The sequence below is a fragment of the Neoarius graeffei genome, chromosome 23 (genome assembly GCF_027579695.1).
Source record: "Neoarius graeffei isolate fNeoGra1 chromosome 23, fNeoGra1.pri, whole genome shotgun sequence".
NCBI lineage: Eukaryota > Metazoa > Chordata > Actinopteri > Siluriformes > Ariidae > Neoarius > Neoarius graeffei.
The window spans coordinates 57,010,769-57,023,468 of record NC_083591.1 but is presented as its reverse complement, the minus strand read 5'-3'; positions in this window follow the sequence as shown (position 1 = coordinate 57,023,468).

Genomic DNA, 12,700 nt, shown 5'->3' with positions numbered 1-12,700 from the left:
TAATGCTGCTCCATGCACAATGATGAAAGGATAATAGATCCTTCTTTACACACAGCCACATGTAATCCAACCACAGAGTGCAGTTTCTATAGCTTAAAGGAAAATAATTAAAAAGCAAACGTCTGCTGCTGCTGCTTCTTCTTAAAAAAAAAAATCATCCTCCACCAAGTCACCCAAAAGTCATCCTTTCTATAAAACACAAAACTACACTTTCATGAAACTGCTTCGTCTAATCAGCATCTCTGACAGGTTTACATTAACACACTCTTCTTAACTGTTTCCATAGCAACACTGCACTGAAAATATAGACTCCTTCCATCACATGGATGTATGTATGTATAAATAAATAAATAAAAATAAAGAGAAGCCAGTGAGGGGCGGCACGGTGGTGTAGCGGTTAGCGCTGTCGCCTCACAGCAAGAAGGTCCGGGTTTGAGCCCCGTGGCCGGCGAGGGCCTTTCTGTGCGGAGTTTGCATGTTCTCCCCGTGTCCGCGTGGGTTTCCTCCGGGTGTTCCGGTTTCCCCCACAGTCCAAAGACATGCAGGTTAGGTTAACTGGTGACTCTAAATTGAGCGTAGGTGTGAATGTGAGTGTGAATGGTTGTCTGTGTCTATGTGTCAGCCCTGTGATGACCTGGCGACTTGTCCAGGGTGTACCCCGCCTTTCGCCCGTAGTCAGCTGGGATAGGCTCCAGCTCGCCTGCGACCCTGTAGAACAGGATAAAGCGGCTACAGATAATAAGATGAGATGAGAAGTCAGTGAGGGGACAAGTGTTTAACCGCTAGAACATACTTTATTCTGTTCACTAGATATGAGCAATTGTGTGCTCTGATTGGCTACTATAATCATCTCATCTCATCTCATTATCTCTAGCCGCTTTATCCTTCTACAGGGTCGCAGGCAAGCTGGAGCCTATCCCAGCTGACTACGGGCGAAAGGCGGGGTACACCCTGGACAAGTCGCCAGGTCATCACAGGGCTGACACATAGACACAGACAACCATTCACACCTACGCTCAATTTAGAGTCACCAGTTAACCTAACCTGCATGTCTTTGGACTGTGGGGGAACCGGAGCACCCGGAGGAAACCCACGCGGACACGGGGAGAACATGCAAACTCCACACAGAAAGGCCCTCGCTGGCCACGGGGCTCGAACCCAGGACCTTCTTGCTGTGAGGCGACAGCGCTAACCACTACACCACCGTGCCGCCGCTACTATAATCAGATACTAGGATATCAGCTCATATACCGCGAGTAGAGAAAAACAAAATAGCGGCGCGTGTTGCTGAACCAACCGAGGACGAAATAAAAACTCTACTTGAAAACAAAAGCCCCAAAAATACAAAAAGGCAGCAAAATATGGAATGAAAGTATTTGATGGTAAGAACGTATCTTTTTTATTATTATTTTTTTAATTTTTCAAGAATTATTATTATAGCATTTTTCACAAATTGCTCGTCATTTCGCCGGTTTGTTTACATTCTAAGCAGAAATGATTTTGTTAGACATTTTGTATAAAAGTTTTTATTGATCAGACTTGCAAAAACAAAAAATAAAAAAAAAGCTCCGTTTCTCAAAACCCAGTGAATGTGGATAGAATAAAACAGTTATTCCACTCAATCTCATCGCACATGGATTATAGACAACCTCGGTGCTACGCACCTCATCAGCTATCAGCTCATGTACGACTCGATTTCATGGAATAACTTGTTAGAACAAGAGTTTGTTTCATGGACTATGTAACTATAAATGGATAAAATGTACGCTGTATGTGAGTGTCTTCACTAAATATACATAATAATTTGCATAATAATAATTAATAATAAGAGATGTTTTATACATCTCTACATACGGAGTTAATAAGGAACTATATTTTCATACATGTGCACGACATCCAGCTTCTCACTACCTTCAAACTTTACAAGTCAGGCTACAAGGGGGCGGAGTTATCCCAAACTGTTTTGAAGACCTGAGGCAACATGGCCACCCCAAAAACACAGCAGAATTCTGTGCACACATCCCTGAACATTTTAATCGAGACATGCTTTACTTTTTCAGCTAAATGTGCCTTGTACTACACAAACGTCGTGTTTTGATGTACGATTTTCCATTTACATTTTTTTAAAAACCAAATTACTCATTCAGACAACTCTCTCTGCCACGCATGGTGATTTGTGAAATTTGTTTGAAAACGAGAACAGTGCTAGTTCGGTGTAAAACTCCAGGTGTGTGCAGTCATGATTTCTGAACACTTTGCATGGAAATTTGTTATTAAAATAGTATCAATGGTATCAATGCAGTGAGACAAGAACATTAACTCTATTATTTTTTTTCCTCATAAAGACAGTCTTGTTACCAACTAGAAAAAACATTTCCTGGGAGAAGGACATTAAACAAACAGGGCTTGTTTGTCAAAGGCACTCTGAGAACCCAAACCCTTCAACCTCTCTCTGTCAACCGTCCTCTGCTTCACAACAAGGAACCAAATGCTGATTTACGTAGATGCCAGTTTATTAAAAGCAGCCATATTCTGTGGGTTTATGCTTCCTTTGTTTGGTTCCATCATCATGTGTTTGTAATAATCCCACTGGAACAAAAAAGAGCGCTTAAAGTGGCATCAGATGACGGCTCGTGGAAACTATTCTGGTGAAGAATTTGCAAATTTACACACTTCATGTGGCAGAGGACTGTGTGTGTGTTTACTGAAAAACAAGTGTTTAGAAGAAAGAAGTGAAGCAGAACTTTTAACAATGTAAAATAAAAATTTATTTTTATTTTGAGGAATACATGTTACATAAACGTCTCTTTACACTAAACTTGACACTGTCAACAAATCACGCATTTTATTACTCATCTTCTTACAAGCGGCCGAAATGAGTTTCCTTCGCAGGGTGGCTGGGCGCTCCCTTAGAGATAGGGTGAGAAGCACAGTCACTCGGGAGGAGCTCGGAGTAGAGCCGCTGCTCCTCCACATCGAGAGGAATCAGCTGAGGTGGCTCGGGCATCTTTTTCGGATGCCTCCTGGACGCCTCCCTGGGGAGGTGTTCCAGGCATGTCCCCCCGGGAGGAGGCCCCAGGGAAGACCCAGGACATGCTGGAGGGACTATGCCTCTCGGCTGGCCTGTGAACGCCTCGGTGTTCTTCCCGAGGAGCTGGCCGAGGTGTCTGGGGAAAAGGAAGTTTGGGCTTCCATGCTTAGACTGCTGCCTCCGCGACCTGGTCCCGGATAAAGCGGAAGAAGATGAGACGAGACGAGATCTTCCACACATGAACTGCTCGCTTCAGGTCCTTCCACAACATTTCCATTGGATTAAGGTCAGGACTTTGACTTGGCCATTCCAAAACATTAACTTTATTCTTCTTTAACCATTCTTTGGTATAACGACTTGTGTGCTTAGGGTCATTGTCTTGCTGCATGACCAACCTTCTCTTGAGATTCAGTTCATGGACAGATGTCCTGACATTTTCCTTTAGAATTCGCTGGTATAATTCAGAATTCATTGTTTCATCAATGATGGCAAGCCGTCCTGGCCCAGATGCAGCAAAACAGGCCCAAACCATGATACTACCACCACCATGTTTCACAGATGGGATAAGGTTATTATGCTGGAATGCAGTGTTTTCCTTTCTCCAAACATAACAATTCTCATTTAAACCAAAAAGTTCTATTTTGGTCTCATCCGTCCACAAAACATTTTTCCAATAGCCTTCTGGCTTGTCCACATGATCTTTAGCAAACTGCAGACAAGCAGCAATGTTCTTTTTGGAGAGCAGTGGCTTTCTCCTTGCAACCCTGCCATGCACACCATTGTTGTTCAGTGTTCTCCTGATGGTGGACTCATGAACATTAGCCAATGTGAGAGAGGCCTTCAGTTGCTTAGAAGTTACCCTGGGGTCCTTTGTGACCTCGCCGACTATTACACGCCTTGCTCTTGGAGTGATCTTTGTTGGTCGACCACTCCTGGGGAGGGTAACAATGGTCTTGAATTTCCTCCATTTGTACACAATCTGTCTGACTGTGAATTGGTGGAATCCAAACTTTTTAGAGATGGTTTTGTAACCTTTTCCAGCCTGATGAGCATCAACAACGCTTTTTCTGAGGTCCTCAGAAATCTCCTTTGTTCGTGCCATGATACACTTCCACAAACACGTGTTGTGAAGATCAGACTTTGATAGATCCCTGTTCTTTAAATAAAACAGGGTGCCCACTCACACCTGATTGTCATCCCATTGATTGAAAACACCTGACTCTAATTTCACCTTCAAATTAACTGCTAATCCTAGAGGTTCACATACTTTTGCCACTCACAGATATGTAATATTGGATCATTTTCCTCAATAAAAAAAATGACCAAGTATAATATTTTTGTCTCATTTGTTTAACTGGGTTCTCTTTATCTACTTTTAGGACTTGTGTGAAAATCTGATGTTGTTTTAGGTTATATTTATGCAGAAATATAGAAAATTCTAAAGGGTTCACAAACTTTCAAGCACCACTGTAAATATAATTTAAAATATATCATATTTTAAATGCTATTTCAACCAGAGTATATTCATCAAAACATCTAAGTTAAGTCTTATTTCTTAGCAGTGTCTCAGGACTTGATCATGAGTTTCAGTGAACTTGCATGGAGTTTGTACAAAGCTAAACAACAAAACACCAACTATTAGCATCAGCGCTCCAGGGCAAAACTAAAAGAGAAACTACAAAACGTGCTTTAAATAGACAGTAAAGAAGGAAGGTAAACTTTGGCTAAATTAGTCCTTTTACTGATGTCTAGAAAATTTCACAAAGAGAAGGTGGTGTTGTTTTAGCTTGGTGGCTAAATAAAGTGTGCCTGTGCTTGAAAGTCCCATATGAACCTGTCAGATTATTAGCCGTGTAAATTTAGCGTAACGTGTTGATTTGACATGAAGGACTCTCACTCGGTCCACCATGGCATGGTGGGTTTTCACACACAGCTCTCCATGTGCAGATGACAAGCACACAGGAAACATCTGCGTCACAGCCTGCATCAGAACACAACCATGACCTGATTATGGTTTTGAAGAGCTTCACCCATGCATGTTTGTATTTCACCAACTGGTAATTAACACACACACACACACACAGGCAACGAGTCTTGCTGACTGTGCAGCCCAGAACAAAGCAGGGATTAGCTTTCCTCTTGGTGCGCCAACTACCTGCTGAATAACCGAGGGGATGTGTTTAGGCCACGCTGAGACGTGTCATCACACGAGGCTCAGACTTGCGCTCTCCCAAAAACACTGAACAGATTGTGTGCAGTGTTACAGAGAAATTTAACAGAAGGTAAACTCGATTCCCAGGTTCGCATGAAGATCCTGCTTCAGACTTTGGAAGGTAAAACAAAAAGGGAAAAGGATCCACCATGATGAAATATAAAGAGAATACACAAAGGGATGTCAAATTTTATCAACTGCTACAGCGGGACAGGAAGTGCATGCTTCGTTGGCTGTGAAATGAACCAAAAACAGCAGCAGCAGGCCTGTGGAGTGAAGTCAGGACCATGAGGTCATTACTATACAAATGGGGTGCCAAAATTTAGTGAACAAAGGAGTGGCTTCTATCTCTATTACCGTTAGTCCCAGTGAAAGTGGTGTGGCCTCTGTCTATAACCCTGTCAGTCCCAGTCAAAGAGGCGTGGCCTGTTTCTATTCCCATTAGTCTTAGAGGAGGAGGTATGGCCTCTGAATGTAATACTACCAGTCTCAGTGAAGAAGGCGTGGCCTCTGAATCTAAAACTGTCAGTCTCAGCGAACGAGGCATGGCCTTAATCTAATTCTGTGACTCTTAGTGAAGGTGGCATGGTCTCAATCTAACATTGCCAGTCTCAGTGAAGGAGGTGTGGCCTCTGAATCGAATACTGTCAGTCTCAGTGAAAGAGGCGTGGTCTCTGTGCATTCCTGTTAGGGAGGTATGGCTTCCTGTGCCTTTCAGTCCCACTGAAGGAGGTGTGGCCTTGGTCACTCTTCATCCTGGTGAATGAGGTGTGTCCTGTAAAAGAGGCGTGGCATTTGTGTCTCTCACTTCTAGTAACAGAAGTGTCACTTCTGCCTCTGCTCCTGACAATTCAGGGAGGTGTGGCTTCTGTGCCTGTCAGTCAAAGCAAAGGAGGTGTGGCCTGGGTCAAACCGTTCCAGTGACAAAAGTTGGACTGTTGCCTTGGTTCCTGATAGTACCATTTAATAAGGCTGTGCCTGTCAGTACCAGTGAAGGAGGTGTGGCCTCTAGGCCTATCAATCCCAGTGTTAGGGCGTGGCCTTTGTCTCTGTTTCTGACAGTTCCAGTGAAGACTGAAAATTATATCATACACTGAATCACTGTTTACATAAATATCACAAAAAACATAATATTCAGGAGTTTTTTAAAAAAAATTGTAGCAGCAAACAAACATTTGTGTAACGTACATGACGGAGGGACAGAGCTCAATCTTCTGTCTAAAACACCTCACTATTTATAAACAGTTGTCATGACTCTCAGTGCAGCTCAAACCACACATCAGGAAGAGGCCCTGCGGCACCAACTCTATTTACATCAACACCAAAAGCATCACCTTCCATTTATATCAACCACGAAGCAAGAGAGGTGTAGATTCTGTTCAGGGCTGAAAGGCGAGAACGTTGCTGAACCCACCATCAGGTGCTCCAGCCAGGATTCACTGATAAGATTCAAGGCTTGTCGGATTTGAATTGCAAATCTGATCTCCTGCATTAAGCAAAGACAACATTCAAATCTATTTTCAACCTAAACAGCTGAACAATGAGCTACATGCAATGAAACTATGCAAGCAGGCTCTCGAAGCAGGGTTTTGCACCGCCAAACACTGGCGTGTCAACTCGAAAGCCACTTCCTCTCCAAAAGCACCATCAACACAACCACAAATCCATCTGCCACACGACTGTCTGCTACCCACCAACACCACCCAGGGGCTGCGTCCATCAACGAGCTTTATTATAAAACAAACCGCCTGGAGGTGTGACAGAACATTAAAACGCTGTTTCATCATTGATGGTGCTGGTTTGTAGTGTATTTAATGGCAGAATTGTTCCATTCTAAGGAAAAAAAGAAAAAATCAAAAGGTATGAAATTCGTTAACAACATTGCTGCACAAGTTTATCCTTGATTATCAGGCCAGACTTTTCCTCACATCCTCTTGTCACACTTGAATCTTGTTGCGCATGCAAATACCCAAGCCGCAACACAAAAGCAGAAGTCTGCAGCACGTTACGCTCACGAATACATGTGAAAATCAGCCAGAACTCATGATGAGGGGGGAAGAAAAAAAATAATAATAAAATAAAAATAAAAATAATAATAATCACCCTCCATAGTTACCTTTGTTAATTTATTAGCGTTTGTATGTGTGTGCTATTAAGGCGCATTAATTGATCTTGACCTTGACTATAAATCTGTTTCAATTATAAATGTTGGAAACTTATTTTAACGAGTTACACAAATGTTTTAAATTTTTGGGCGCCGATGATGAAAAAGTTCAAGAATTTAAAAAAAAAAAACCCACACGAGTATGAGCACACTTCTGATGAATAAAGCATACATAAAAAAGGAGTTTATAACTTCTGGAATAAGCCGGTGTTGTTAATAAGCTCATGCACGAGCTCCGTTATAGTAAAATGAATTAACTTATTTCAGACATGACCTGGAATAATGTTCTTATACAACCCCGATTCCAAAAAAGTTGGGACAAAGTACAAATTGTAAATAAAAACGGAATGCAATAATTTACAAATCTCAAAAACTGATATTGTATTCACAATAGAACATAGACAACATATCAAATGTCAAAAGTGAGACAATTGGAAATTTCATGCCAAATATTGGCTCATTTGAAATTTCATGACAGCAACACATCTCAAAAAAGTTGGGACAGGGGCAATAAGAGGCTGGAAAAGTTAAAGGTACAAAAAAGGAACAGCTGGAGGACCAAATTGCAACTCATTAGGTCAATTGGCAATAGGTCATTAACATGACTGGGTATAAAAAGAGCATCTTGGAGTGGCAGCGGCTCTCAGAAGTAAAGATGGGAAGAGGATCACCAATCCCCCTAATTCTGCGCCGACAAATAGTGGAGCAATATCAGAAAGGAGTTCGACAGTGTAAAATTGCAAAGAGTTTGAACATATCATCATCTACAGTGCATATCATCATCAAAAGATTCAGAGAATCTGGAAGAATCTCTGTGCGTAAGGGTCAAGGCCGGAAAACCATACTGGGCGCCCGTGATCTTCGGGCCCTTAGACGGCACTGCATCACATACAGGCATGCTTCTGTATTGGAAATCACAAAATGGGCTCAGGAATATTTCCAGAGAACATTATCTGTGAACACAATTCGCCGTGCCATCCGCCGTTGCCGGCTAAAACTCTATAGTTCAAAGAAGAAGCCGTATCTAAACACGATCCAGAAGCGCAGACGTCTTCTCTGGGCCAAGGCTCATTTAAAATGGACTGTGGCAAAGTGGAAAACTGTTCTGTGGTCAGACGAATCAAAATTTGAAGTTCTTTATGGAAATCAGGGACGCCGTGTCATTCGGACTAAAGAGGAGAAGGACGACCCGAGTTGTTATCGGCGCTCAGTTCAGAAGCCTGCATCTCTGATGGTATGGGGTTGCATTAGTGCGTGTGGCATGGGCAGCTTACACATCTGGAAAGATACCATCAATGCTGAAAGGTACATCCAGGTTCTAGAGCAACATATGCTCCCATCCAGACGACGTCTCTTTCAGGGAAGACCTTGCATTTTCCAGCATGACAATACCAAACCACATACTGCATCAATTACAGCATCATGGCTGCGTAGAAGAAGGGTCCGGGTACTGAACTGGTCAGCCTGCAGTCCAGATCTTTCACCCATAGAAAACATTTGGCGCATCATAAAACGGAAGATACGACAAAAAAGACCTAAGACAGTTGAGCAACTAGAATCCTACATTAGACAAGACTGGGTTAACATTCCTATCCCTAAACTTGAGCAACTTGTCTCCTCAGTCCCCAGACGTTTACAGACTGTTGTAAAGAGAAAAGGGGATGTCTCACAGTGGGAAACATGGCCTTGTCCCAACTTTTTTGAGATGTGTTGTTGTCATGAAATTTAAAATCACCTAATTTTTCTCTTTAAATGATACATTTGCTCAGTTTAAACATTTGATATGTCATCTATGTTCTATTCTGAATAAAATATGAAATTTTGAAACTTCCACATCATTGCATTCTGTTTTTATTTACAATTTGTACTTTGTCCCAACTTTTTTGGAATCGGGGTTGTAATATAATGAGTTACATGCTTTTATAAACATTGGAGTATTTACAGAACTGAGTTATACACTCACCGGCCACTTTAACAGGAACTTGTTCTTGGCTGCAGGAGCGGAACCCAATGTGTTCTTCTTTCTGCTGTTGCATGCTGAGATGCTTTTCTGCTCACCACAGTTGCAAAGAGTGATTATATGAGTTACTATATGCTTCCAATCGGTCCATTTCCCTCTGACCCTCTCTTATCAACGAGGCGTTTGTTTCCACCCACAGAACTGTCGCTCACTCACTCGATGATGGTTTTTGTTTTTCGCGCCACTCTATCTGTGTAAACTCTAGAGACTGTTGTGTGTGAAAACCCCAGGAGGAGATCAGCAGCTTCTGAAATACTCAAACCAGTCCATCTGGTTCCAACCAACACCCATGCTACAGTGAAAGAAAGTCACACTTCACCGTGAGATCACAATTTTTCCCATTCTGATGTTTGAACATCGTGAACATTAACTGAAGCTCTTGATTTGCATCTGCACGATGTTTAAAGGATCGGCTGATTAGAGAACCGCAGAAAATAAAACAGCTGCAGGTAGACGTAGGGGTGTTCCTAATAAAGTGGCCAGTGAGTGAGTTATAATAAATGTATGATATTTCAAAGCTTAGATACTATGCCTGATGTTGTTCTAGTGCGTTATAACCCTAGCGAACGGTTCCCACGAGCAGATATTATAACAAAATCTGGAGTTGAGTGCTGTATTTAAGAAAGCAGATATCTTATAAATGTTATAACACATTACAACTAGAGGTTTAGATACTAAAAGTTATTATAGCGTAATATTCTGTGTCTATATTATGATGCATTATGTAACCTGACATTATGACAATGTACTGTACAGAGAATTTAGATGCTACAGCAGCAGTAGAAAGTTCTAGCATTCAATATGTATATGTAAGAATTAACATCGGTGCAAAGATTTAGTGCTTATAACCTGACTTTATGAATGCTTATGAACATTTAAACAAACCAGATGTTATAGTGCATTATGACATCAGCGCAATGTTGTATTGAACAGAAATAAAACGGTACGTGGTTTAGATACAATACTAGAAAATATTAGTGTAATGCTCTTATGAACAGATTACAACACATTATACAACCTGACATTATGATAACGCTTGATAATGTATTCATGCTGACATTATGAAGGCTTTCTGAGCATTTATACAGTCCAGATGACTGTTATAAAGCTTTACAACATAGAAAGTGTTCTTATGAACAGATATTATTAATAAAGACTAGATCTAATTATTTTAGATACTATACTTGATAATGATGTTATAGTGCATTGCAACACTAGTGCACTGTTTCTACGAACAGATATAACACATTATGTAACAAGCAGTTAAACAGGCCAGACACGATGCCAGATGTTATAATGCATTACAAGAAAAGCAATGAACACTGGAGCCAAGTCACTGAGACAAACTGTTATAATATTGCTATAATGCATTATAACTCATGGGTTGGATCCTACACGTGATATCATCATATGAATGTGTCATAATGTATTACATTCTCTGACATTATGTTCCTGAATCTTTAGGATCCTTTATACAGGCCTGGGCATTATAGGGCATTACGTATGCTTTATAATACACTATAAATGAAGTTTAAATGCATGTATTCATAATACGGTCAATACTGGCGTTTTTATACACAGATTATGATGATATTTTAAGCAATTAAAATATCATCATAACTGGATCTCTGCTCTGGACTCTTACAGTAATGCTTTTATGGCTGAGGACTACAGTTGACTTGCTGACTTTAGGACTGCAGTTGTCATGAACAGTTTTGCACTCAAGTTTCCATCAATGAAGAGTTTATAACATCAATGAAACTGACTTCATGTTAAAACTGTTAATGTTATAGTCATGCTGTCTGCTGCTGCCCAAATGAGGATGGGTTCCCTTTTGAGTCTGGTTCCTCTCGAGGTTTCTTCCTCATGTCGTCTGAGGGAGTTTTTCCTTGCCACCGTCGCCACAGGCTTGCTCATTGGGGATAGATTAGGGATAAAATTAGCTCATGTTTTAAGTCGTTCAAATTCTGTAAAGCTGCTTTGCGACAATGTTTATTGTTAAAAGTGCTATACAGATAAACTTGACTTGACTTGACAATTAGTGTGATTTGGTCGTCTTTCAAAAGGGGGAGGAAACCCAAAACACACCAGATATTTCTACTGTCAGACATTACAGTGTATTTAAACAGGACCCAGAGCACATACACTGATTGATTCTCTCTCTCTCTCTCTCACACACACAACCAAACAATTACACAACCAGATTGGAGGAAGTCCAGCGCAAGACATATACCTGCAAGCAAGAACATTACTCCATCACTTAATCCCTCTGATCCTTCTCCAAACATTCACATCTGTATTCAGGTTTCAGCATTAAGTAGGTGTGGCCTAAACCTTAACTTTTTTGGGGGGGGGGGGAATTAAATAGAAGCCCTAATCACTCGACCCTCAAAACATTCAAACTAAAAAAACAACAAACAAACAAACAAACAAACAAACAAACAAACAAACAAACAAACAAAAACCCCACATATGTAGGAACGTCAGCAGTGTCAGCAGGGTGTGTGAATTCTAGCTCAGACAGTTCCTCATCCTCAGCTTTTTATATATATGCTCATGCAGTTATTTTGGTTTTACCTGCCTAAAATATTTTCTCACAAATTTAATTGGTATTATTTCCCAAAATATAAACAAACTAATGTAATTTAAAGCATTGCAATCCGAACCAGGCAGGGACTAAGGATCAGGGGTGATTTGGCTTGATGCATAGAGTTAAAAGGCAATGATTGAATTGAACAAATCATAAATCGAATTTTATCAAAAATAAATAAAATTTATTTATTTACACCCAGACCTGGGCCCTGTACTACGAACGGAGGTTAACCTACCCAGAAGTAACCCAGGGTTCCCCCGCTAAACCGGGGTTGACAAAACCTGGTTATCTTGTTTGGGGTTAAACGGTACTACGACGCCAGTTATGAAGTTGATTTGTTGAACCTGGTTTAACCTAATCAGGGTTAACGTGCGTTCACGTGAAAGGGGAGGTTATCAGCGCAAATCCCCACTGTTCACAATGGCACGGTCGCCGTACTTCACGGAGGAAGAATGCGCTGTCATAATGCAAAGCTACGAGGAGTTCAAAACAACATTAAGAGCAAAATCTAACACAGCGGCTGCCAATAAGGAGCGGCAAGCATGTTGGCAACGAATTGCCGATCGGGTAAATGCGCAAGTACATTCTCCCTTCTACATGTTCCAGAACAGAAGTATAGGATGAGAGAAAGCTTCATGATCAATCACAAGTCACAGAAAATGGTCCTTCGACGTGGCCCC